Below are 25,932 nucleotides of genomic sequence, written 5' to 3' on the forward strand. Positions count from 1 at the left end.
TGTTTTATTTTTTGAGACAGAGTCTTGCTCTCTCACCCAGGCTGGAGTGCAGTGGTACAATTTCAGCTCACTGCAACTTCTGCTTTCTGGGTTCAAGTGATTCTCGTGTCTCAGCCTCCCGAGTAGCTGGGTCTACAGGAGTGCACGACCATGCCTGGCTAATTTTTTTTTTTTCCTGTATTTTTAGTAGAGACAGGGTTTCACCATGTTGGCCAGAATGGTCTCAAACTCCTGACGGGAAGTGATCTGCCTGCCTTGGCCTCCCGTAGTGCTGGGATTACAGGTGTGAGCCACTGCATCTGGCCTATTTTTTTTTTATTATTATTTTATTAGGTTAATGCAAAAGTAATTTAGGTTGGTATAGCAACCTAATATTTAATAAAAATACATATTTTAGGGGGACTTTTTGGTACATACACAGTTAAAAATGTAAGTAAGGCTAAGTAACTTAGCAAGACCATTCAACTAGTAAGCGGCAGAATTGGATTTGAACTTCAGTCTCTTTGGCTCCAAAGCTCAAAATCTTTCTAATCACTTCTTATGTGCCTGGGTTTAAGCCAGTGTTATTTTATTGTATTCCTTTCACTTAATTGTTTCTCTATACTGAGATACCACAAAACAGATTTGTACAGCCTCCATTTTTACCCGAATCAGTGGAGCCTGTCAAGTTAATTGGTTGTGACATGCAGCTTCCAGAATGTGTAATTATCAGTTGCATTGAGTGGGAGGTTCAGATGACAGTGAATAGTACATGTAGACAGAAATCTGTGTGTTGCTACAACTGAAGAACAAGCCAAAAGTGTAACATTAATCAAAATGCCAATGTAGTAGTATACCAGAAAATAGTTCTATGTGGAAATGAAAGCCAGAGCAATCTATAAGCATTCATATTTGTAATCCACAATTAGTCTCTGTGCATCACAGTCTCCTTTTTAACACCCACATGTGGAGAACCAGTATATTCTACTGGATATAAATGGAAGAATGGTCCCTTCTTTCATTCTACGATAACCACAGTTTCATCCCCTTCTGCCTATAGCAGCTGACAGGTGAGTCTGACTGATTACTCAGCCAAGTCAACTTTCAAATATGAGCAGCAAAATCTCTTTCAATAGCCTCAGGCAGCTCCAAGAGCTCCTGTACCATCTATAGTGGAAGTAGTTTTGTAGGTAGGCAACCAGGGTTTGCGTCCTGGCTTTGTCACTTATGAGCTGTGTGATTTTGGACAAATAACTTCACCTGAGTCTGTATCCTTATTGGCAGAAACTTGTAAAGTAGCTCGATACTTTTAAATATTGGCTGATCATTTGAATACCCTGGATAGCTTTTTTAAAAATACCAGTAAACTGGCCCTACCTGCCCTGGACCAATTAAACTGATTTGTTTGTAGTTAGAGAGAAGAGTCATGGATCCTGGGATTTTTGGAAAGCTTAACTCATTTTAAAAAGTGGGCTAGAACTACTGCCTTATGGATGGTTGTGTGATTTCTAAACTGGAAAAAGGAACCTTATAAAAACATCCGTTTGATTATCTCCTTTATAATACAGAAAGTGATAGATACACAGGGAGGTAAAGTGATCCACCCATTGTCCAATGGCCAGTTATGTAGCAGAACCAGCACTTGGCCAAATGTTTCTTAATCTCTAGCCTTGCACTCATTAGAAATACATTGAATCTTCAAACTAGAAACACCAAAGACTCTTTTCTCTATTTGGAAGAAATAGTATTCCCTCTTAATTTCAAAAATGTCTAGTTTATATGTTAAATTGTTACCTACAATATAAAAATGCATCACAAGCAAACAAATGAAGCAAACCAACCAGGGGTGTGGGTGTGTGTGTGTGTGTCTGTGTGTGTGTGTTTGGGGGTGGAGGTGTTTGCAGTGATAAATAGGACCCAGGGCTTTCTGAAGAAAAATGACGTATTAGTCTACTCAGACTGCCATAATAAAACACCATAGACTGTGTGGCTTAAACAAGAGAAATGTTTCTCACAGTTCTGGAGACTGGGAAGTCCACAATCAAAGTGCTGGCAAGGTGGGCTTTATTCTGAGGCCTCTTCTCTTGGCTTGTAGGTGGCTGCCATTTCACTGTGTGCTCAGATGTTATATGACTTCTATGTACATATATATGAAAGGAGTGGAAAGGAGAGAGAGTTAAATAAAGGAGGGGGACTGAAAGAGAAGGGAAGAGGGAGATAAAGGGAAAAGGGAAGGGGAGGAGAGAGAGGGAGGGAAAAAGAGAGAATGGGCCAGGCGTAGTGGCTCACACCTGTAATTCCAGCCCTTTAGGGGGCTGAGGTGGGTGGATCATTTAAGGTGAGGAGTTCAAGACCAACCTGGCCGACATGGTGAAACCCTATAACTACTAAAAATAAAAAAAATTAGCTGGGCGATAGTGGTGCGCGTCTGTAATCCCAGTTCCTTGGGAGGCTGAGGCAGGCGAATCATTTGAACCTGGGAGGCGGAGGTTGCAGTGAGCCGAGATCACACAACTGCACTCTAGTCTGAGCAATAGAGTGAGACCCTGTCTCAAAAAAAAAAAAAAAGGAGAGTGCTAGTTCCCTGATATTTCTCCTTATAAGGCCAGTTATCTCAACATGAACATCCTACCCTACTAACCTCATGTAATCCTAATTACTTCTTAAAGTCCTCATCTTGAAATACCATCACATTGGGGGTTAAGAATTCAACATACATATTTGGGGTGACACAGTATTCCATTCTTAAAATATGACATTTGAATCTCCTTGTAAGAGTGGCTAGACCAAAAATAAGGTCACTTATTATGGTCCGTGGGATACTATAAAAAATCCTACATTAGTGGTTTTCAATCCTGGATATAAATTAGAATAACCTGAGCTTTTTACATAATACTGATTCCCTACACCTCTTCTCCCAAAAACTGGATCAGAATCTTTGGGGATGGCAACAAGGCATCAGGGTTGAGAACCACAGCAGCTGGGCCCTGAAGAACAGGGAGGTCGTCAGGTTACCTAGTGCCAAGTTGGAGATAAGACTCATATACCATACATGTCTGAATATAAGCTGAGGACTTTCTCTGAAATTATTTTTCATAAAAGAATAACCCATATGTTGCATTATGTTCAAATTCTAATGATGTTTCTCATGCTATTGGATGCTTTCTCATTTACTATGTGTGTACCACACCGTTTTTAACAACTATCTTAATGCTATGCAAATTGAGTAACTTGGGATTGCTTCATATTTAGACATATAGGATTACGCTATCACTTAACTTCTTTTCCTTCCATCAGACTCTGAAACTCCCATATTAGCAGGTCATGGACTGGTCCATGGACTTTTAAAACCTTGGGCAAGTTACTTCCCCTCCTTAGGATTCAGGGTTTTTTTTTTTTTTTTTGCATTTAATAAATTGAGAGCCTTGGACAAGACTGAATAACGTTGTATAAAGCCCCTGAATTACAGTGTCTCTAACTCTACCTCTTCACCTATTTTGCATGCACACTTTGGGCAAACCACTTACATCACTTTATTTTCTCTATAAGTTTGCTTTCATTCGGTGTAGTAGGTTGTATTTGGTTCAGAATATTTGCTGCCCCTCCGTGGAGCAATTATCCTTTCTTACTCCACTGGACTCAGAAGTACATACTTGACTTGGTTTAGCCAATGAAATGCGGGCAGAAGTGATTCGAGTCATTTCTGAGCAGAGACTTTTAACAGCCAGTTCGTGTTTTTGCCGTATCTTTCTTCTTTCCCATGAAATCATTGATGTCTGCTAGAAAAGATGACATACGATTTATTGTCTAAACTAGGAATGTTTAAAAACAAGAGATTACACTACTGAGTGAAAAGATACGCTATTTATTAATAATTGCTCTGCAACAGTAGGCATCAACTAGGACTGTGTTGGATAAACTTGAGATGTGTAGTCACCCTTCAGAGACACAGACCTTTTAGCCAGCGTGGGTCCCAAGGTAGAGACAATGTGGAGCAAAACCAGAATCAATCGCAGTGGACACACGAGAGAGCAGTAACCCTTTGTAAGCCACTAAGATTGTGGGGACCATTGTTACTACAGCATAACTTAGCTAGCTAACAACAGAAATCTAAGCAACACAGCTGACTGATGCAGAAAGTTCGTTGAAAAGTGGCCTTACGTCAATACAACTAAGTGGGTCATTCAAGTGGCTGCTGATACTGAAGATACATTCAGAGGTATCTGGAGTTGCTGTGGCTTCTTACAGTTTAAAAGTAAGGAAAGCTACCCCACTGATCATAATGGGCCTTGTGCTTCTGCCCCGGACAGGCCTAATCTCCAAGTGCCGGCCTCACCCAAAATATTCTTCCAAGGGGTTTCTTTTGTAAATATCAATGTTGATTCATTTGACCATTCTACTCTGGCCAAAGATGATAGAACCAGGGTGGAGACCTAGTGTGAGCAATCTGTAGGCTGACCAGCAGCCTACTTGGTAGCCTTGTATAAATGCTCTGATTTACACAACAGTGGTGTGTTCTGATACTCTCTCGAAAATATCTGATCCAGAGATAGGAGACAACATACTGGTTTGCAGGATTTGAAAATCACACAGAAAAAGGGTGTGGGGTATAACTGAGTCATGCTAACAGTGGATAATAGAGTATGAGTTAACAAACTTGGGCCACTAAAGATACAAACAGTTTACTTGGTTACAAGAGATGTTGCCAAGCGAAATGTGTGTTCCCCAGATTACATTCTGGTCTCGGTGAAGCCAGCATGATGGTGGTTCCTGCATTCACATGAAATTTGACTTGTATTGTTCCTGGCTCTCCCTAACACAGCACAGACAACGTTCTTACATCCAGCACCACTGTTCTTCCATTCCAAGAAAATCCTCCAACATCGGGCAGGAAGGACAACCAAAGGCAATTAACAAAAAATTGGTAACTGGCAAGAGTAAAACCATACATGAAGTTAAAATGCCTCTCTATTTTAAGTGTGGAGCTTCTAGGTCCAACTCAGCAAGACCTCTTCACTGTTTGACTTGCCTTAAATGAAACTGCTTTGCATTGGAATGGACTTTTAATTTGTCTGGATATAATGATAGTTTTTTTTTTTTTTTTTCTTGAGGAGGTTGGCTTGGATCTTCTCATAAAAAAAGCATTTCCTCTTACTTCATGTGGTTTGTTTCACAACCAGAGAGTGTCCTTTGTATTTTGTTTCTAAGCCAATATTCTTTTTTCTTATGTCTTTAAAACTGTTGCTTAGAATTACTGGGGCTAGTTTCTCCCAGCCTCAGTTAGGAAAGAGATATGTATATGATAAAACTTCATTAGCATCTGAATTAACTCCTTCAATACATAGAGAAAGACTTAGGTTGCTGGTTATCTTTTGTTTTCTGTCAAGGTTTATAGTATCTTAGAGTAAGAGCTGTTGTCACAGATCATTAAGTCTAAAAGTGCTGACAGGTAAAATTACACCTTTATAGCCTCGTGGCTAGTGAGTGTCATGGATGGAGTAATATCCCAGGTATATGGAATCTCTGTTCAACGTTCTTGCTCCAGATCAGATTCTCATTCTCCTTTGCAGCTTTTACATTTGTATGCAGCTTATCCCTTCAAATGCAATACTTTGACTTGGGTTTGTAAACACTTCATTCATTCATTCATTTTGTGTCTTCTTTCCTTTCTAATATCTTTTCTAATCCCCACAACAGCTGTATATGCCAGGTATAGTGCTGAGCGCTGGGAATACACACACATACACAAAAGTAAAAGGCAACTTTTACTCTTGAGAAGTGGCAGCAATCAGAAATCAGCAATTTGATTTAATTTTATTAGTAATAGATAACACAATGTAATATCTTAAGTGCTGTGGGAACTCAGTAGAAATTAACCGGTTGGGCTGCAGGGAATAGGGAAAAAAGCTTTCTTATAGGAAGTTACATTTAACAGCATTTTGGAGGATGTGTAGGAGATTGTCAGATGGGTAGGGTTGGGAGGAGAACAATAACAAAAACCCCAGCTTGCACAAAGAATCACGAAATGAATGGAGATAATATCACAGCAGCAGAAGTACAGAGTGTGAAGAGATATGTGTGCTAGAGGCACTTAGAAAGGTAGGTCTAGAGAGTGCTAGGCCTTATTGGCCATTTAAGAAGTTTGGAGTTTCTTTTAAAGGTAGTGGAGATGAGAGAGGAGGGAAGGAAACAGAGGGACTAGGTGAAAAGATGCCACACGCAACTAAATGGCTAAAAATCCAGATGGTAAGAACTACCTGAAGTAGGAAGGTTTTGAGACAGTGGGTTAAACTCAGAATCTATCTTGAAACAGTGACTTTATGGGTTGAAGGGAAGTGAAGAACCATAGTTGACTCTGAGGTTACCAATTTGTAAAATTGGGTGGGTAATGATGGCAAACTGTGAAGAAGGTAATAAAAGGAGCAGAAAGGTTTTGGCCAAAAATGATTGCATATTTAGACGTGTCACCAAGAAGGTGATGCTTAAATAGTAACTATAATTATTTAGCTATGAATTATTGAGAAAGGTCAGGTTGAGATCCAGAAGGAAGGAAGCAGAAATTTAGCTGCTTTCTCCTTTTAAATTTAGTATGCATTCTAAATTTCAAAGGAAACAAAAATACTTGAGTGTTCTTCCAAATGGTTTAGGCCAGGTCACATAAGGAGGAATGAGGAAAGGAATTTAGAGCAGTTTTGTGCAACGGATAAGGCTTTGAGAAACTTTAATTTAAACACTGTTAACTTTAAGTTAATCACCTCTCTGAAATACATCCCAGGACTATTATGAGGATTCAAAGAGACATCTCAAAGGAATATATATCATACCACAGAGATTATGCTCCACTGTGGTTAAAAAACAAAAGCATGGCCCAGTGCAGTGGCTCACACGTGTAATCTCAGCACTTTGGGAGGCCAAGATGGGAGGATTGCTTGAGGCCAGGAGTTCAAGACCAGCATGGGCAACAGAGCAAGATCCAGTCTCTACAAAAAGTAAGAAAATTAGCTTGGTGTGGTGTCATATGCCTGTAGTCCTAGCTGCTCGGGAGGCTGAGGCTGGAGGACTGCTTGAGCCCAGGAATTTGAGGTTACAGTGAGCTATGATCATGCCATTGCACTCCAGCCTGGGTGACAGAGATCAGATACTATCTCTAAAACATAAAATAGGCCAGGTGCAGTGGCTCACACCTGTAATCCCAGCACTTTGGGAGGCCGAGGCAGATGGATCACTGAGTTCAGGAGTTTGAGACCAGCCTGACTAACATGGTGAAACCCCTCTCTACTAAAAATACAAAAATTAACTGGGTGTGGTGGCAGGCATCTGTAATCCCAGCTACTTGGGAGGTTGAGGCAGGAAAAATTCCTGAACCCAGGAAGCAGAGGTTACACTGAGCCAAGATTGTGCCATTGCACTTCAGTCTGGGCGACAGAGCAAAAGTCCACCTCAAAAATAAATAAATAAATAAATAAATAAAATAACATAACAAAATATAATTGAACTTATGTTTATAAGACTTCCCAAATGCATTGGTTTAAGACAATAGACATTTTCCTTTTTAATTCACTGAATAACTTTATGAAAAAGATCCATCATCATTTGATAGATGGGGAAATGGATTTGTCCAAGAGCACACAAGAGGAAGAGCTCTGAGATCTCTCAGACTCTAAAGGCTGCATGCTGTCTTTCCATTCCATGATGGAAAAATGCTTTCCATAGAGAGGGCATGCCCAGATAAAGGACTAAGTGTTCCTGGCCAGAATAGGAACTCTGAAAATGAAATGTCTGCATGACTTTCCACGTGTTTCCTTACTACAAAGTTCTTCCTTGGGCAGAGAGGGAAGAGAATATATTTCCCACATCCTCAGTTTTATTGAGGGCAGGGTAAGCTAGTGTTTAATATCGTAGTCCATGGAGTTGACATGCTAAATTGACATATTTGGGTTTAAATCTTGACTCTAGCCACTTGTCAGCAGTGTAAACCTAGACAAGAGATGAAACATTTCTGGCCCTTAGTTTTCTTACCTCTAAAATAGGGATAATAATGGTATGTATTTCAAAAGTTTATTGTGAAGATTAAATTAAATAATACACTTAAAGCACATTGTTTAACATTTAGTAAGTAATCTATGTATATTTCCTGTTTTATGAGTGTTTTAGTAACTCACCTCTTGCTTTTCATTTCTGTCCATGATGGCACCCACAAACCATCACTCAGAGAAGGCTCAATTGAAAAATGGAAAAAGGTAGCCTTGTGGATATGGAGATTGGGAATATCCTGTGTGGATGGTTGCATTCTAGTCATATTTCCAAGTTTACTCTAAAGCCACAGATTTGGTTGTATGGAATTCAGAAGTTCCAATTAGAAATATGAAGAAGGATATGAACTTCCTTGTATATTTTTAAATTGATATACCAACTACATTTGGTAAAGGGAACAAACCTTAAGTTTAAAACTTAATGAACTTTACAGAGTGAACACACTTGTATAACCCCCATCAAGATAAAAATAGAGAACATTGTCAATAGTACAGAAATCATTCCTGCCTCCTTCAGCCCTTCCCACCTGTGCCAAAGAGAACCATATTCTGGCTTCTGTTACCCTAGGCTAGTTTTGTCTTTCTGAATTTTACATGAAAGGAATCATAGAATTTGTGTTTTTTGCTCAACATCATGTTTTTGAAATTCATTTATACCATTGCATAGAGCAGTTGTTTCTGCCTTTCATTGCAGTATTGTATCCCATTGTGTGAATATATTACCACAATGTTATTTTCCACTGTTTGTGGACTTTTGGATCATTTCTCATTTTTGGTTATTCACCATGATATGGTTTTAAGCATTCTTGAATATTTCTTTTGTACAAATCTATACACGTATGCATTTCTGTTGGAAATGTACTCAGGAGAGGAATTGCTGGGTCATAGGATTACATATCTATTCAGTTTTAGCAGATAGTATCTAATAGTTTCTGAAGTAGTTGTACCAATTTACTGGACCACCAGCAAAATAAGAGTGTTCTAGTTCTCTACATACTCTGTAACACTGATCCATTCAATTGTTATTTTTTAAATTTTAGACATTTTAATGGATATATAAATATTTTATCACTGTGGTTTTAATGAGCAGTTTTCCAATGCCTCATTGCGTTGATCAACTTTTCGTGTGCTTATTTTTAACTAAGTGTCCTTTTTTTGTGAACTGTCTATTTAAGTCTTTCACCTACTTACAAAAAATTGTATTGTCCTTTATTTTTGATGTAAAGTAGATTAAACAAATAAATTTAAATACAAGTTGTTTGTCAGATTTATTTATTGTAAATATATTCTCACAGCTTTTTCACTCACTCAGTGATATCTTTGGATCTTAACTTTAGTAAAGTTCAGTTTATCACTATTTCCCTTTATGGTAGTTTTCCTTTGTCCTGTTTTATATGCTGGATAGTGAGAACTCATGAGACACATCTATGGCTACTGATTGGTGATAGACATCAAAGGGAAGGGATGAAAGTGTTTGATTAAACTGAAGAAAGGGAAGCCATACTTTCAAGGCCACGGGGGGAGAACATCACAAGGGTTAGAGGGGTCATGACTTGGGGTTAAGGAGTTTCCATTAGAACACAAAAACATCGAAGAGACTGTAGAGGTTTGACATAGGCAAAGATATGATTATTATTTTGCAGAAGAGAGACGTTTTATAAAACTTTAACCTCAAGATACAGTTTCCTGGATGGAGTCCAGAGTTATGGCTTGATTTTTCTTTTCCTTTTTATATTTGTGTCCAATATATGGCAAGGTGGTGCAGTGCTGATTCAAAGCTTCTGAAGTCTGAGAGGTTGCAGATGGTGCAAAACAAAACCTAAATTGCTTTCAGGATCCAATGAGTTAACTGGACCCATATTTTTAGGCATTATATGCTTAGTAAATGTCTCGTTCTTTCCTTGTACATAATTATATTAACTTAAGTAACAGCATGGGGGTGATTTGGAATTGTGCTTGGGGGAAAGACAGAATAAGTTGTGTGTGTGATTTTTTTTTTTGATGTTTCATTTTGTTTTCAAGAATGGATCTTGGTTTCTATTTTATTTTTTAAAAACTCATATAAATTTAATTAGTTAAATTTTAATTTTAGTTAAATTTTAAATTGTAAATATGTTATTTAGGCACTTCTCGTATAGGTTATTTTATTTAACATTTTTAATAAAGGAGGTATTATTAGCACTATTTTGCAAATGAAGAAGTGGAGGCAAAAAGGGATTAAATAACTTACCTTAGGACTCTTGGCTAGTAAAAGAGTTCAGATTTAAGCTCTTTTAATTTTGAAGGTCTCTGTCACAGTTTTAAATTTTAGGATTAAAAGTTATTCACAATAGTAAGTCTCATTTTAATGTACTTAATTTTTAGAGCACAATAGGAATGGATACCCAAAAGTTGAGCCCTTAAGCTAAAATAATGGGTTGCTGACATTATGAGAACTTTACTATTCAGCCTCTGGGCTTCATTTTATTTAATTGTAAAATGGGATAAATAACACCTGCCTTGGAAAGTTGTTCTTCATTTGTTTATTCTTTCATTCATTTCATACATGTATGTATTCATTCAATAACCTACAGTGAATGAGTGAATTAATGATGTCTTTTCTCAGCTCAACTGGTGAACCGTCATCACTTGGCAAAACTTCCTCCATAATGCAGCACTTAGTGACTGTTCTGTGGTCCAACAGATTTAATGTCCCCCTTTCACTCGCAGTTCCCACCCCCAAACCGATTCAGTCAGGGGTCAGTCCTGGCCAGGTCACATTCAACATGCTTTCTCATATTTTCAGCTAACATTTTTCCTATCGTCTTTACTATTATTACTTATCTTTAGCATTTCTTATTGTAAAAGAAACTTCAAATTTTATATAGGGAATCAGCCCTCTTCCAGTCTCAGTCTAGATCATTTGGGCAGAGAAAATTCCATCTTTGGATTCCAACCATAGTTACATGTCCCAGTTCTAACCAATCAGAGAGATACATGCTTTTGGCCACAGTGATTGGCTTAGGGATGGACAAGTTACACAAGCTGCACCAATCAGAGGACATCCAAGGATTTATGAATTATTGGAAAAGTGGCTTCACTGTCCATCAGTTTTGCTAAGAAGGTAGCATGTAAGTTTGAAGCTGCTGGAAACCAATTTTGCTGACCCTAAATGAGAATCTGAGAACGCAGCCAAATGAACAGAGTGCTGAGGCAGGAGTTGGAGAGACAGGCAATGTTTTAAAGACATTTTTTGAGTCTCTAGGTCTGGTGGTTCCTGAAGCCATGCCCATTTATAGAACATACCAATTACAGGAGCTAATCATTGTTTCCTCCATTTTGAGAAAGATTTCCATTGCTTGAAACTGAAGGATCCCTGATGAATACATGGGCCCAGTGCTCTCACCTTCATGAACCCTGTGATGTCCCTATTTCCAGGTGTTTGTTCCCTTCACCATAACCTTTAGGAACTCAATGTCTTCTGAAGTCGCTGTGCTATGCTTCCTGGTGTGGACGCCCACTGGCTCTCTGGGTGAAGAAGGCCCATCTAAATAATTATCAGCAAAGCATCTCTAGCTGGAATTGGTAATAGGTGTGGTTATAAAACTAGACTTAAGCAAGACAGACCCAAACTCTAACTTGACTTAGCCAAATGCAACCCCTTGGTCAATTGCCTGTTTAAGATTCATATAGCTGAAAACAAAAGCATCAACTGTTTGGCCTCATGTACAATCTGTTGTGCAATCTGTCCACTAATGGTACTTTTTACCTTCTAATTGTCAACAGGATATTTAAAATGCAGTCAGAGTCTCAGATCATCTGTTCATTTATTCAATATCCACTATATGCCCACACATGGTATACTGGAGACACAATGGTGCCAAGACCTAGTGCCTGCCCATATGGGGCTCATATTCTTGTTATAGCCTCTTAATTTCATAGTCTCATGAAGCATTGTTATCTCTGTTTGTGTGAACATGTGTGTGTGTGTGCATGTGTGTGTGTTTGCAATGTCAGAAATCTGTTGAGGCAGGGATTGGCCGATCTCTCTCTTAAATAATCATGGCCACTTTAAAGCTCCAGGATTCCAATGAAAGGCCTGTGAATAGATTATTAAGAATCCTCCTGCTGTTGCAATAGCTCTGTCTCTGAATTTCTGTTTCTACCTTTCATAGAAGTAGTATTGCCTAGTCCTTAAGAGATTAGTTTCCCATAACAGACCAGCTGAGCTCAGCTCTCAGATCCACTGCTGACTAGATATTGCTCAGTAAATTATCTGACCTCTATACATCTCAGTTTCTGCCTCTGCACAATAGGATAAAATTTTGGCTAATTTTGGTGGTTATAAGGATTAAGTGAGGTCCTGCATTTAAGCACTTAGCACTGTGCCTCATAGGCAGGCAGTCCCCAGTAAGTAACAGTGATTGCATTTTCTTTTTTAGTATTCTTATTTTACTGAAAAAACAAAGATCTCATTCTACTTATCTTTTAAAATTCAGCTTAAATGCTATCTCATTTTTAAGGGAGCTAGTTGCATTGTTTCTCATCTTTTGCTCTTACCTTTAATATAGTAGTTACTAATTTTTTTCCATAAGCTTTTCCATTTTGTTCATAAAAAGGCACAATGTCTTTGTTATGACTTTAGCATCAATACTTAAAACGTGTATGGCTCATTAATTTTTAAATTTAATGGACAGATATTTAAGTGATTTACATTTGAAAGAATTCTTTGTTGTTGAACATTGACTGTAATGGGTCAAAGGCAGAAGGAGGCAACTAGTCAAACTTGCGTTGGTCTAGGAAGAAAAGATGGTGGCACCAGCTGGTGGTGGAAGTAGTAAACACTGTTAATACTCTAGACATACTCTCGAACTAGGGTCACAGATTTGGAAGTAGGAGAATAAGATTAACGAAAAATAAGCATAAGAACAATAAGAAGTTAAAGTAAAAAGCCTTGTTCTATGATGACTAATTCAAGAAATGAGTTTTGTTTGATGGTAAATAGATTTGACCTGTAGATGGCTCCATTTTCCTTAGCTAATAAGAAGCTAAGATTTTGTGTATGTGTGTGTGTGTGTGTGTGTGTGTGTGTGTGTGTGTGTGTGTGTGTTTTAGAAAATGTCTAGGCTTCTGTCTTTTTGGCTCTCCCAGGCTGATGTTATGGCTTCACTGTAAATTAAAAAGAGGTTTTGACTTTTTTTGTTCAGATAAAATTATGTGCTTTGGCTCACATTTCTAACATAAATTCTTCATTTTTGAGCCGCTACTTAAGAAATTTGAGTTTGGTGAAAGCTGGGGTAGTTTGGTTAGTTTAATGGATCTCAGGGTTTTCATTCACTTTTTCCTTCCTTTATTGAATGAACAACTGCTGTGTTCCAGGAACAATGTTAGAGGCAGTGAAGAATATTACTTTGAATAACAATGTATTTCCCATCATTTACCTATTATGATTTAATAAGAGCATGTTTTCAGAGAACATTTTTTAAATTTATGTATAAGGCACAATGCCTTAGCATTTTATATACACTCTCTCATTGAAATCTTTAAAATAACTCACGAGGTAAGCGTCATCCACATTTTATAGATGCGGACACTGAGGAACTGAGCTGTTAAGTAAACAGTTCAAGTTCAACCTGGGATTTGTATTGTGGACACTAGTCCTTCTCATTTACTCGGCTCCAAGTCATTCTCTCTGAAGCTGCGTAGACCTGTGAAGTCCGAGTAGCAGAGAGAGACAACTTCTCTGATCAGTCCTCACAGAAGCCTGGCTCTCTTCCTCTGTCCTCCTCCTCATTCCTTTTGCATTTACCTCAGCTGCTGCTTCTCTTGTAAAACTACTTCAGAGAATGTGAGGTTTCCCCCATCCTTTTTTTCTGAGCTACTAGTGCACATACAGCAAATCCTCTTTGTTTGTGGTGAATGTGTGTAACAAAACAATGGAGAATGAGACTAACTGAAACCTTGAAGTGGCAGATGAGCTTCTGTATAATTTTGAGAAGTATCCTCTTAAAAGACAAAAGGTGAATTCAGCCTAGAGTGAGCTCTTTCTCAGGAACTAACATCTTCAGGGTATCAAAATTAAAATCAGCTCAGGATAAGGTTCCTACCTAATCTTTTACGCTGCGTCTCAGTGAGTTTCTTACCCCACTCTTCCTCTCTCTACTTATCGTATTCTGACCTTCTGGGTAATTATAGTAGAGACTACTGATTGTCTATCAATATCAAGTCCTTCTTCTTAAGTATTAGAATGCCCAGGCTTTAGCTCTGTGCATGGCTATACAGGAACTCATTTTCCAGCTACTTTTGCAGCTTGGTGTTGCCATGTGAATAAATTCTGTCCCACTGGATGGAAACAGAAAATATATGTGCTATTTCTGTATTTTATAAAAAAAATGAATGCATCATTGCTCCTCTTGCCCTTTCCCTTGTTTCTACCACTTGGGAAATGAGAAGGGGAGCAGTCACCTTTAGACCTAGAATTGAAAGATCCACATTTAAAATGTCGAATCTGCTCTTAAAATCTTGAACGGCTATGTAAGAGAGAAATAAATTTGTCTCTTGCTTAAGCATTGTATTTTGGGTCTTCTGCAATTGATTTTGTTTTCTACAGTTAATACAGAGTTTATCACTTCGAGTTGGACCACTGTCCTAACAGGTATGGAAAACACATGCCATTGTCTTAACATTTGGTTGTAAGGGGTGAGACACACACATTTTAGGGTTGAAAGCCAGAGATCCCTGTTATGCTTGAATAAGACATTTGATAAACTCTCATCCAAAATACTTTAGAAAGGCAGACCATATCTAGCCATGCTTGTTGGAAAAAGTTACACTGTTTTGAGCTAGCTTCTTTTCTTTTTTTCTTCATTTAGCAAAACGCTGTCAGAGAATTGAAGTCAGGTAGTGCTGATGAAACACTTTTTACAAAGGTGGGGTTTCCAGTCTGTATTGCCTCCCTGTCTTGTCATGTGTTGTTATTGTTCAGAAAATGGGAGAGAACTCAGTGCCAAAGATCAGATTAACAGTGTTTTCTTCACATATAAGCCCATTGTTTCAAATTATTGCAAGATAGATATAATTAAATTGAGAGAAAAAAAAAAAAAAACCAGGAGAAAACCTTTGACTGTGATTATTTACACAGGAACTAAGCTGAACGAAAGTAGGTCAAATGCCTACAAAGGTTTTGAGGGAATATTACTACCAACGAAACTGCAAGCATGGCCTGCAAAAGCCTGTGACTTTCTGATGAGTAAGCTCCCAAACATATGCAATCTGTGTGTGGGGTTGGAGCTCGCGTAAATAGAAATCTTTATAATGCATGGAATTTAAAAATTATAAATCTAGTAAACAACGTACTAAATAAATTATTTTCTATCTTCTTACCCTGAGAAATGTACTGTATTTGTCAGGATTCTCCAGAGAAACAAACAATAGGATACATGTATGTGTGTGTGTGTGTGTGTGTGTGTGTGTGTATGTATATATATATATATATATATATAGACAGAGAGAGAGAGAGTTTTTTATGGGGAATTGGCTCACGTGATTATGGATACTGAGAACTCCCATGATCTGCTAACTATAAGCTGGAAGTCCAGGAAAGTTTGTGATGTAGTTCCAGTCCAAGGACAGAGGCCTGAGAACCAGGGGAGTCAATGGTGTATGTTGCAGTGTGAATCAGAAAGCCTTAGAACCAGGAGCATTGATGGTTGAGGGCAACAGAAGGTGAATGTTCCAGCTCAAGTACAGATAGCAAATCTGCCCTTTCATTCTATTTAAGTCCTCAGTGGGTTGGATAATGCCCACCTGTTTTGATGAAGATCTTCATTGCTCAGTTTACCAATGCAAATGCTGATTGCTTCTGGAAATACCCTCATAGACAGAGCCAGAAACAATGTTTTACCAACTGTGTGAGAGTCCCTTAAACATCAGTCGAGTGGACACATATACCTTTACAATGACCTTAATATCCAAGTTAAAATTTAGAATTCTGATACGCATTGGAGTTTCACTGCAGCAGTGCATGGGTGGCTACCTTGTGGTTCTTGGCTCATTGCCCTTCTCTCTCAGTCTTATTTCTATCCTGCATCAAAGGGTCTTGAAAGACATTTAGAGGTTTCTGCTCCTTATGCTCACTTCTAAGATCCATAGACAACTCCTGTGTATGGATGGGCTCATCCACCATCACAAACAGCTGACATGCTTAGCAAATTATCATTAATGGTACTTGTATCTGGGTACAGGCATATGGATAATATGTATCAGGGTAACATTACACTTGGGTTCTTCCTTCCTCTTTCCTTCATTTTATTTCTTCCTTGTTGTTACCACCATAGACATAAGTAGCACAAAATGCAATTATTCTCTAAGGAACTATACATTTACCATTCTGTATGACAATAATTTGTTCACATTTCTTTAAAACCCATGAGTTTTATAAAAAGAGGGCCAATGGGTATATTCATGCTTGAATTTTTCAGCAGGAATTGCCTTGTCTTCAAAGTATGTTAGTGTGTCTTAGTTGAGAACACATGAATGACTGAATGAAGAAATGAATGATTGTATTTTTATAGCGTTTCAACTCTATGCAGTAAATTGAAAAGGTATCAAGGCTTCAAACAGTTCCCTTCTAAAGGAGACCACACTAACATTTGGATAGATGGATTAGAAGACTCAGAAATGTGTCACCTGTGCAAAGACGTGAAAAGTGGTCAGCCCTGTTTATATTTACAATTGACCAGAAATATTTCATTTTGATTCATTTCTAGTAAGAGCTCAGGTTTAGAGTGAGGACATGTTTTTATCAGCAACAGTTCACTCAGTATTGCCTAAATAAGCTTGCTAAAGCAGTGACTAGAGTGTATGTTTAAAATTCCCCAAGTGTTTGGGCTAAAGAAATCATCTATATGTTAGTGTAATGATTCTCAGTGGTTACTCCAGAGGTTTGTAAGATAAGAGGGTAATATTGTAGGGTTTAGTAACACCAAGAGTTTTCCGTGTCCCCTTGTCATTTTATCTTTGTTCCCTTAGAAAAACTCAGGATGGTACAAAACATATCTTTATTTTTACATTTTCGACATTGCTTTCTTTATGCACATATACTGAAACCATCTGTCTAAATTGTGGCAAAATCTGCCAGTTCCAGATTGGCCTCATTAGTCATTTGAGAACACATAAACAGACGGATTATGGAAAAATAAATAAATCTTGGATGGATCATCCTGGTCTGGGAAGGTTTTTCTCATCATCAGCCTTGTTGCCAGAGATGAAAAGGAACAGGTTTACATCTTTAAAACACTTGGAGGAGTTCTTACTCTAGAAAATGGGTAAAAAAATCTCCCAGTGACCCATTTAATCTTTTATCATATGGCTGAGTTGAAACAAAGGAAAGACTAGCATTTTAGGAAGCTGGCAAGGTCTTTCAGGGGTGAAATTCTACAAGTGTTGTGCCAATAGAGAAGCACTTATCTAAGGAATGAGAAATAATTAGAGTGAAAGAAAATGAACTTTGGACACTATCTTAAAGGTAGTGTTTTTCTAAGCTAGTCATGAACTCACCCCGCCCCCCGCCGCCCCTAAATGTTTGTGTTTGCTCCTAGCAGTAACCTCTTCCCTATGAATATCAGTAGTCTAGCTGTAGATTGAATCATAAGACATGTATCTACTGTGCAAGCAAATTTCTGCCACAGTAGGAAGTCTCCTCATTTATGTTTTCTTTGGAACTAACAGAGCCTAAAAGACTAATGAATATCATAGGGAAGATGTGCTAGTAAGTAGAAGGAAGACTGCTAACATGGCACAAAATGAGGTGAATTTTCTCCCCCAATTCCCAACAAAAACAGCAGCAAGAAACTCTCTACTACTAGCTTTTTGCCATGTCCTACATTGCATTATTTGAGTTCATTCTTTCAGTTCTCAAAGGCTGTATTAGGGTATATTCAATTGTGGTGTGTTTGAATCTCAGTGGTTTAATGCACTATGAGCTTATTTCTCATTCATGTCAAAGGCTAATGAAAATCAGATGGCTTTTCTTTAAAAAAAAAAAATGCCTCAGGGACCCATCTTTCTCCTATTTTGCGATGGTGCCATTTTCAGCTCATACCATCACTGTTGCTGGCACAGTGGAAGGCACAGCACAGAGTATTGCCCAGGGAGTTTAATGCTGCACCTGGAAGTGCATGAATCCATGTGCTTGGACTCAACCTGCCCGCAAAGAGACTCAGAAATGCTCTTCTGTTTCGTGTCCAGGAAGTGGATGTAGGATTGATGAGCGTGTAGCTGGTTTCAGCTCCAGTGATAAAGTTGAGTTTATGGTAGATTGAAAAAAATGGCCACACTATTTTGCAGCTCTTTCCTTTAAGAGGTAACAACCATAACCCTACTTCTTCCACCTGGGCTAGCTTGGTGTTTTGCCTTCACCAATAGAATGCAACTGAAGTGACATTTGCTAGTTCCAGAGCCTAGTTTTCAAGAAGCCATGCAGCATATATTTTTGTCTTCTTGGAATTCTGTCCTAAGGCTGCCATTTAAGGAAGCTAATTCTAGTCTCCTGGATGATGGGAGGCCACATGGAGGAAAATCAAGTCACCCCAGCCAACAACAAGTAAAACTTCAAGCCCACTGACCCTTTTCCTGAAGGTAACTCAACTGCATGAGTGGGCCAGGTGAAATGAGGAGAATTGCACAAAGAACAGAATTGTGATAAACAGTAAATTGTTATTTTAAGTCACTGAATTTGGGATTTCTTACATAGCAATACAAATTATACAAGTTTAAAAACTTTAAAATGAGAGAGTCAACCTTTGTAGACCTGAAGCTGGTGGCTTTCAAAGGGGTGAGTTTGTTAGGGCTTTTTCAACCCTACTGCTAATCTGAGCAAGGCTTAGTAGGAATGTGGCATTAGCTAGTATCCTAGAGGACGGAGGTGGCGGCAGCGGTGGTGCTGGTGATTGTGCTGGTGGGGTGTTAACAAGGGAAATAAAGAATTCCAAATAGCAACTTACCGAACTCGCAAAGTGCTTCTGGTTTATGGTTTGGAAATACGATTTATAAAAACCTAAATAGTGAAGAGGGCATTTTTTGGCCTGGTAGAGATTTTGGTTAAATGTCTTCTGGAAACTTTTATAACTTTGTCACAGTGGAATATGTTCCTTTTTAACAAATAGCATTATTTCTTTTATATGTATGAATTATTTTTTCCATATTAAAAATATTTTTTACAGCTTTATGTATTGGAATATTTTACTTCAAAATTTATTTTGTTCTAACAAGACTATTAAGGACTAATTTCATGTGTTACAGCACTTTTCATTTGAATTATCCCATTTTTGGAATATGCCTAAGTGGTTTTAATTTCAATTTATTTTCTCTTTAATGAAAAATACTTAGAAAGATGTTTTAAAATGTATGACTATATGTATATATTTTACTTTTGTTAACTTTTAGTTTTATTATATAGTGATTAGAAGATGTGGCTAGCGTAATTTCTGCCTTTTTGAAATTGTTAAAACCTTTTTGTGGCCTAATTCACATTTATTTTTTTTCTGACTGTGAGTAAAAACAGACCTAGACTTGGTTGAATAAAATACATATATGTATATATCTCCATTAAATCCAGCTTATTAATATTATCTTCATGATTTTCTTCATAATTTATTCATTTATGTGAAACTAATGTTTAAATTTCTTTATTTGACTATAGATATGAAACATTTTAAAATTACATTTTTAACATGTGTTTTAAATATTTAGATGCTTCATGACTAAGTATGTATCAGTTCTTGACTTACAGTGTCATCTTCAGGGATTAAAGCATTAGTGAATTAAAAAAAATTCTCTGATTAACCTGAAGGTTTTTCATTTCTATTAATATTATTGTATCTGTTTTTTTTTTAAACCACTTTTTATTAGAACATTCTTTTCAATCTGTTTGCTTTCCATCTTTCATGTCATACTGTTTGGAATGTCTTTTGTGGACAGCATATAACCACATGGTTTTCTCGTTCAGTTTTGTTCTTGGTGATTCAGTAAAAATCTGATATTGGACCTTATCTTTGTCCTTGGGTTTTGAAAGGCTGAAGAGCCAAATGGCCTCTTTGATACCATTTCTGGCGTTCCCGAAGTATGTGCAATCACATGATTATGCAAAGCCGACCCTGAGAAAAGGAAGTGAGTTATTTGTGAGGTGAGTCTATGAAACACTAGTTGGTGGGTGGGAAATGATACAAGAAAGGGAAGAAAGCCAGTAAAGGTATATTATTGAATCTGTTATTATGGTAACTAGATCTCAATTGCAGTGTAGACCTCTGGTGGACAGAGTAGACCACACCTCAGAGTAACCCTAGCTGAAATGTGAGTAGCTGAGGTATTTGTCCACCAAAACCCATCAATTATTGATGGAGGACTTTCTGAGGGTGTGGAGGGTATCTTAACATTTCAGCCCTTGTGGCCTACCTTGTGCATGAGTTGAATAGGCTCCTGTGCTTGGAGGAAGCTTTCAGGGGAAGAGTCCCAGGACTCCTATCAGAAAACTTTCTGTTGGCCTTCCCTGGAGCATGAGTGCTTGTGGCATTTGGGTGATGGACCAACATTGACATTTGAATTTATTGTCAGTATCTGAGTATTCTAAATATTAATAGCTGATTATTTCATGTTTTAGTGTCAAAAAACAAGCTATATGCAAAAAGTCTTAGGAGCTGTACTTGCTGAAATGTTAAAAGTTCACTGAAATAAAATGTATATTCAATATTAAAAAATTAAAATTGTGATTTTAAAGATTTAAAAGTATGTTGATTCTATGTTAAATATGATAAAGAACTTTAAAATATTTTTAAAATATAAAAGCTTTCATTTAATATGAACATTGAGAGTATTTTGGTTAGAAAAATTGGTGAAATTTATTACTTTTGAATCAAAAATGTATATAAAATTTAAATTATAAAAACCAAATAATAGAGATTGTATCTTAATTTTAAACTTTGTAAAATTATTTTATTAGTGTTCTTAATGATAAACACTTAACCCCGAGAACTTCACTTAAGTTTTGATTATTTAATTTGATATGTGAATATTTTAAACAAAAAATATTTAGAAATTATTCACATGTAAAAATATAATATCAATTTAGCTGTCTCAAAATATTAAGAGTTGGAAAACCTTCAAACTCATCCCTAAAGCATCTAAGATATACATCTTGGGCCCAGGCTTCAAGACTTTCAAGGGCAAGGAAAAAAGTTTTTTATTTGTTAAAATTGTAACAGTCCATTGAAATATAAATGTACATTCATTATTATAAAATACAACCTGCAAGTATTGGAGAAAAGGGATTAGAAGAAAATATAATACCAAAATACATTTTGTTCATTCAAATCAAACTTTAAAAGAACAGGCTTTTCAAGAATACTTTTAAAAGAAAATTCCTGGCTGGGCACAGTGTGAGCCACTGTAATGTAATGCCAGCCTGTAATGCCAGCATTTTGTGAGGCTGAGGCAGAAGGATCCCTTGATACCAGGAGTTCAAGACCAGCTTGAGCTGTAACATAGTAGACCTTGTCTCTACAAAAAAACAAAACAAAACAAAACAAAACAAAACAAAAAAAAACTAACTGAGCCTGATGTAGTCCTAGCTACTGGAGAGGCTGAGATGGGATGATAGATAACTTGAGCCCAGGAGTTCAAGGTTACAGTGAACCATGATGGTGCCATTGTGCTCCAGCCTGAGCAAAAGAAGAAAATTCCTTATTGTTTTGAGTCTAGGATGCCTTTAGTTTGGTTGTGATGAGGCAAAAGAAAAGCTTAATAACTAACTTTTTGGCAATGTATCATTTGCAACACTTTGTATCATGGAGCCAAATTGTTCTCCTATGGAAGGCACCGAAAAATAAGCTTTATTTTGTATTGCAAAGTGCAATTCACCAATGACTGTGTACAAAACAAGCTAGCTGACAGGGCTGCAAAATCATTGTTCCTGCACCATAATGTCAAATCTATAAAATTTGGCCCCACTTAACTTCTGCTATGAATATTCACACACATCCTGTTGTGTGTATGTGAAGGTTTCTGACAACAAACATTTATTCTCATGTTACATGTTTGCAACTGATGTGACCTAGCTTTCACTTCTGGGTTGAAGGAATAACTGGAGTTACTCAACTCCTTCCAGGAGTTATGGAACATGCAAGTTCTTGTTCTTGTCTTAACAGTTCTGGAGGCTAGCAGTTCAAAATCAAGTTGTCAGTAGGATTGTCCCTCCTGAGGCCTTTCCCCTTGGCTTGCTGATGGGCACCTTCCTCCTGTCTTCACATAGTCTTTCTTCTATGCAAGCTCCTCCCTGGTGTCTCAGTGTGTGTGTTCAAATTTCCTCTTCTCTTAAGGACACTAATCAGATTAGGTGGGGGCACCCTCTAATGGTCTCCATTTAATTTAATCACTTCTTTCAATGCCCTGTCTCCAAATACAGTCACACATGGATGTACTGGGGGTTAAGGTTTTATCATACATTTTGGGAGAACACATTCAGCCCACAACACTCTCCCTTGGAAGTGGCAGATGTCATGCCAGCTCAAATGCTTCGGTCAGAGCGAGTCACATGATAATGAATGGGGCTGCGTAATCCTTTGAGAGGGGAGGGAGGAAATTCGTTTGAGGAATAAAAGTGCCTTCTACTCAAGAACTGATATGTTTATACTTTTGCCACTCTGTCTTATGCAGTTTAATTAAGCATACACACCTATCAACACACCTACAAAGTTAACAGACAAAACAGCATAGAATTTTTGTAGTTTCTATATTCACCTTGGGATGTCCAGGGATGGGGACTGCAGAGTGGTTGTAGAGGGTCTCTGACTCCACATTTACACAGGTTTTTTGTGCAGCACTTAAGTAACACATGGTTTAGCATATATATTTGTGATTATAAAATAACTCAAGAATGTAGGAAAATACAAGTACACAAAAAATAACATAAGACACCCTCTGGTGCCTGCTACCATCCAGATTTAACACTTTGCCATATTTAATCTAGATATCCCCTAATCTCCTGTATCTAAACCTATTTCTATATTTGATTAATCATGTATCTATTCACCTCTCCATGCCTCTATCCACACATCAATTTACCATTTTTAAAAATACACCCCAATGTAAGTTTGAGACATCAATACATTAGCACTAAGCACTTCTGCATACAAATCCTGAAATAAATTCAATTTTGGTTTTTCATTCTGTATTATTTTGATATAAGATTTAAATACAGTGAAGTGCACAAATCTTAAGCTTGCTCTTTGGTGAATTAAGATCAACATATAACATATAAAACTGTCCCCCGAAGCCCACCAAGTCATAACCATCATTCCAGAAAGCTCCTTTGTGTCCTTTCACAGCTAAGCCCAACCTTCAGTCACTCAAGAGATGATCATTTCTGAATTTTTTCATTACAGGTTTTTATTTTGCTGTTTTAGAGCAAAATAAATGGGATCATATAGTATTTAATTCTGCCCGAGGCTCCTTTCACTCAACATAACATTTCTAAGATTTAGCCAATTTATTCCATTTATCTGATAGTTCATTTCTTATTGTTGCAGAGTAGCACTTCATTGTTTGAATGTACTACAATTTATTTACCTGTTTCTTATTAATGGATACAGGCTATTTCCAGTTCTTGGAAATTATGAATAAATATGTTATGATTTTGGTAGACATATGCTTTCATTTCTCTTGGGTAAACATTTAGGAGTTAATACCCAAAGTCATAGAGGAAGTACATGTTCAATTTTCAGAAAAACTGCTAGATATTTGTTCCAGATTGGCTGTATAATTTGACCCTCCCACCAACAATGTTTGAGAGTTCAGATTGTCTACGTCCTTGCCAGCATTAGTGTTAGTCTTTTCACTTGGGGCCATTCCGGAGGGTGTATAGCAGTTTCTAATTATTTTTAAAATTTTATTTCCCTGATGACAAATAATGTTGAATACTTTCTTATGTGCTTATTGGCCATTTGTACATCTTCTTTTGTAATTTATCTGTTCAAATATTTTGTTCATTGATACCTCTAATTTTAACACGGAAACTTATTTTTTTTTAACTGGACTCTAATGAATTGATGAGTTTTTATTTGTTTCTCCCCCAGTTTCTATTATCCATGATTTGGAAGCAATATATCCTGTCTTAAAATCACTAGGGGTTATACTATTGCAATGCTGGTTCTATAGTGTTTTCAGTCTATTAGTATAACAGTCTATTTCAATACAACTAAATACTGTTTTGTTGTCGTTACACCATTTGTTTTATATTTTAAAATCTATATGCTTAATCATTTGTATCTTGAGATACAACTGAAAAGTTGTATAGTGAATTAAAATTCTGTTTTATATTTTGTTTTATATTTTAAAATCTATATGCTTAATCATTTGTATCTTGAGATGCAACTGGAAAGTTGTATAGTGAATTAAAATTCGGAATCAAATCTATATTTGCCTATCCTTCTTTCTAAAGCACACTCCATTTAAATCTTTTCAGGAAATATTATTTATGTTTTAATTACCATTTCCATAAGTCCCCTGGGGGTTTAACATCTTTTCTTTTGTTAATTAGCCACTTGTATTTTTCTCAAACATCTCTGATGAAGTGATCATGGAGCGGAAATATATAAAAGGAAATAAGAAGAGGAGGTGATAGCAGGATTAGAGGATGATAGAAGGGGAGGGACAGTCCTTGGCCAAATTCTTAGTCCTTCCCCTAGAGCCTCATTGTTTTCACTAATTGAAAGCTAGATTTTCTTCACTCAACTCCCTTTTGTTTTTCTTCAAAGACCAAATCCATTATTTTAAAAGGAGCAGATTCTTTCTTCCCCTGGGATAATTTATTTTACATTAAAACATCTTTGATATAGTTTGGATGTTTGTACCCTCCAACTCTTATGTTGAAATGTGATTCCCAATGTTAGAGGTAGGACCTGGTGGGAGATGTTGGATCATGGGGATGGATCTTTCATGAATGGCTTAGCACCATCCCCTTGGTGATGAGTGAGTACTCATTCTGAGTTCACAGGAGATCTGGATGTTTGAAAGACTGTGATACCTAGCATGGATTTCCCTGTCCCCTTCCCTTACCATGTAACGTCTGCTCCCCCTTCACCTTCCACTATGATTGGAGACTTCCTGAGGCCTCACCAGGAGCAGATACAATGCCATACTTCCTGTACAGCCTGCAGAATCATGAGCCAAATGAAACCTCTTTTCTTTATAAATTACCCAGCTTCAGGTATTTCTATATAGCAATGCAAAAACAGACCAATACAGTCTTCCCTAATCAACCTGCCTGGAATGACTAAGGGAAGGAGGATAGAATACCCTTAAATATCAACTGTGTTTGTCCTTTTTAAGGTGGAGCTGTATCTGAAAGCAGAATTATGACCATATTGCATATAGTTATGAATTATTTAAAATATTTATTAGTATTTAATACATTAGCATCAATACATTACAGTTCAGTAATTCTGATGCATTTAATGTCTATCACCTTGTGTGTGCATTCTGCAAAATATGTATTGCCTAATGTGAAGGTATTTTTAGTTTATATAAATATGTTGTAAAATATGTCTGTTCTGCTTATTGTTTTTCACAAGCACAATGATTTTAAGATCTGTTCATTGGATGGTGACCTTTTACCACATATCTATTCACCTTCCTAGTGCCAGGTAATCTGGTAGCCTCCAACTCCCTCCCATACACAACACTGTGGTACACATTCTCCGATGATTCCATTACAGGTGACAATATCTTTGGGATATAGATCCAAGAGTGGAAATTCTGAGTCACAGAGTGAATGTCCATGTAATATGACTAAATTATGCCAGATTTCATCCAGAATGACTGTACTAGTCTTCAACTTACATTGTCCTGGCTCAAGGACACTTATAATCCATTAGCATTAAGTGGCTTT

Source organism: Piliocolobus tephrosceles, chromosome 7, assembly GCF_002776525.5.
Source record: "Piliocolobus tephrosceles isolate RC106 chromosome 7, ASM277652v3, whole genome shotgun sequence".
Lineage (NCBI taxonomy): Eukaryota > Metazoa > Chordata > Mammalia > Primates > Cercopithecidae > Piliocolobus > Piliocolobus tephrosceles.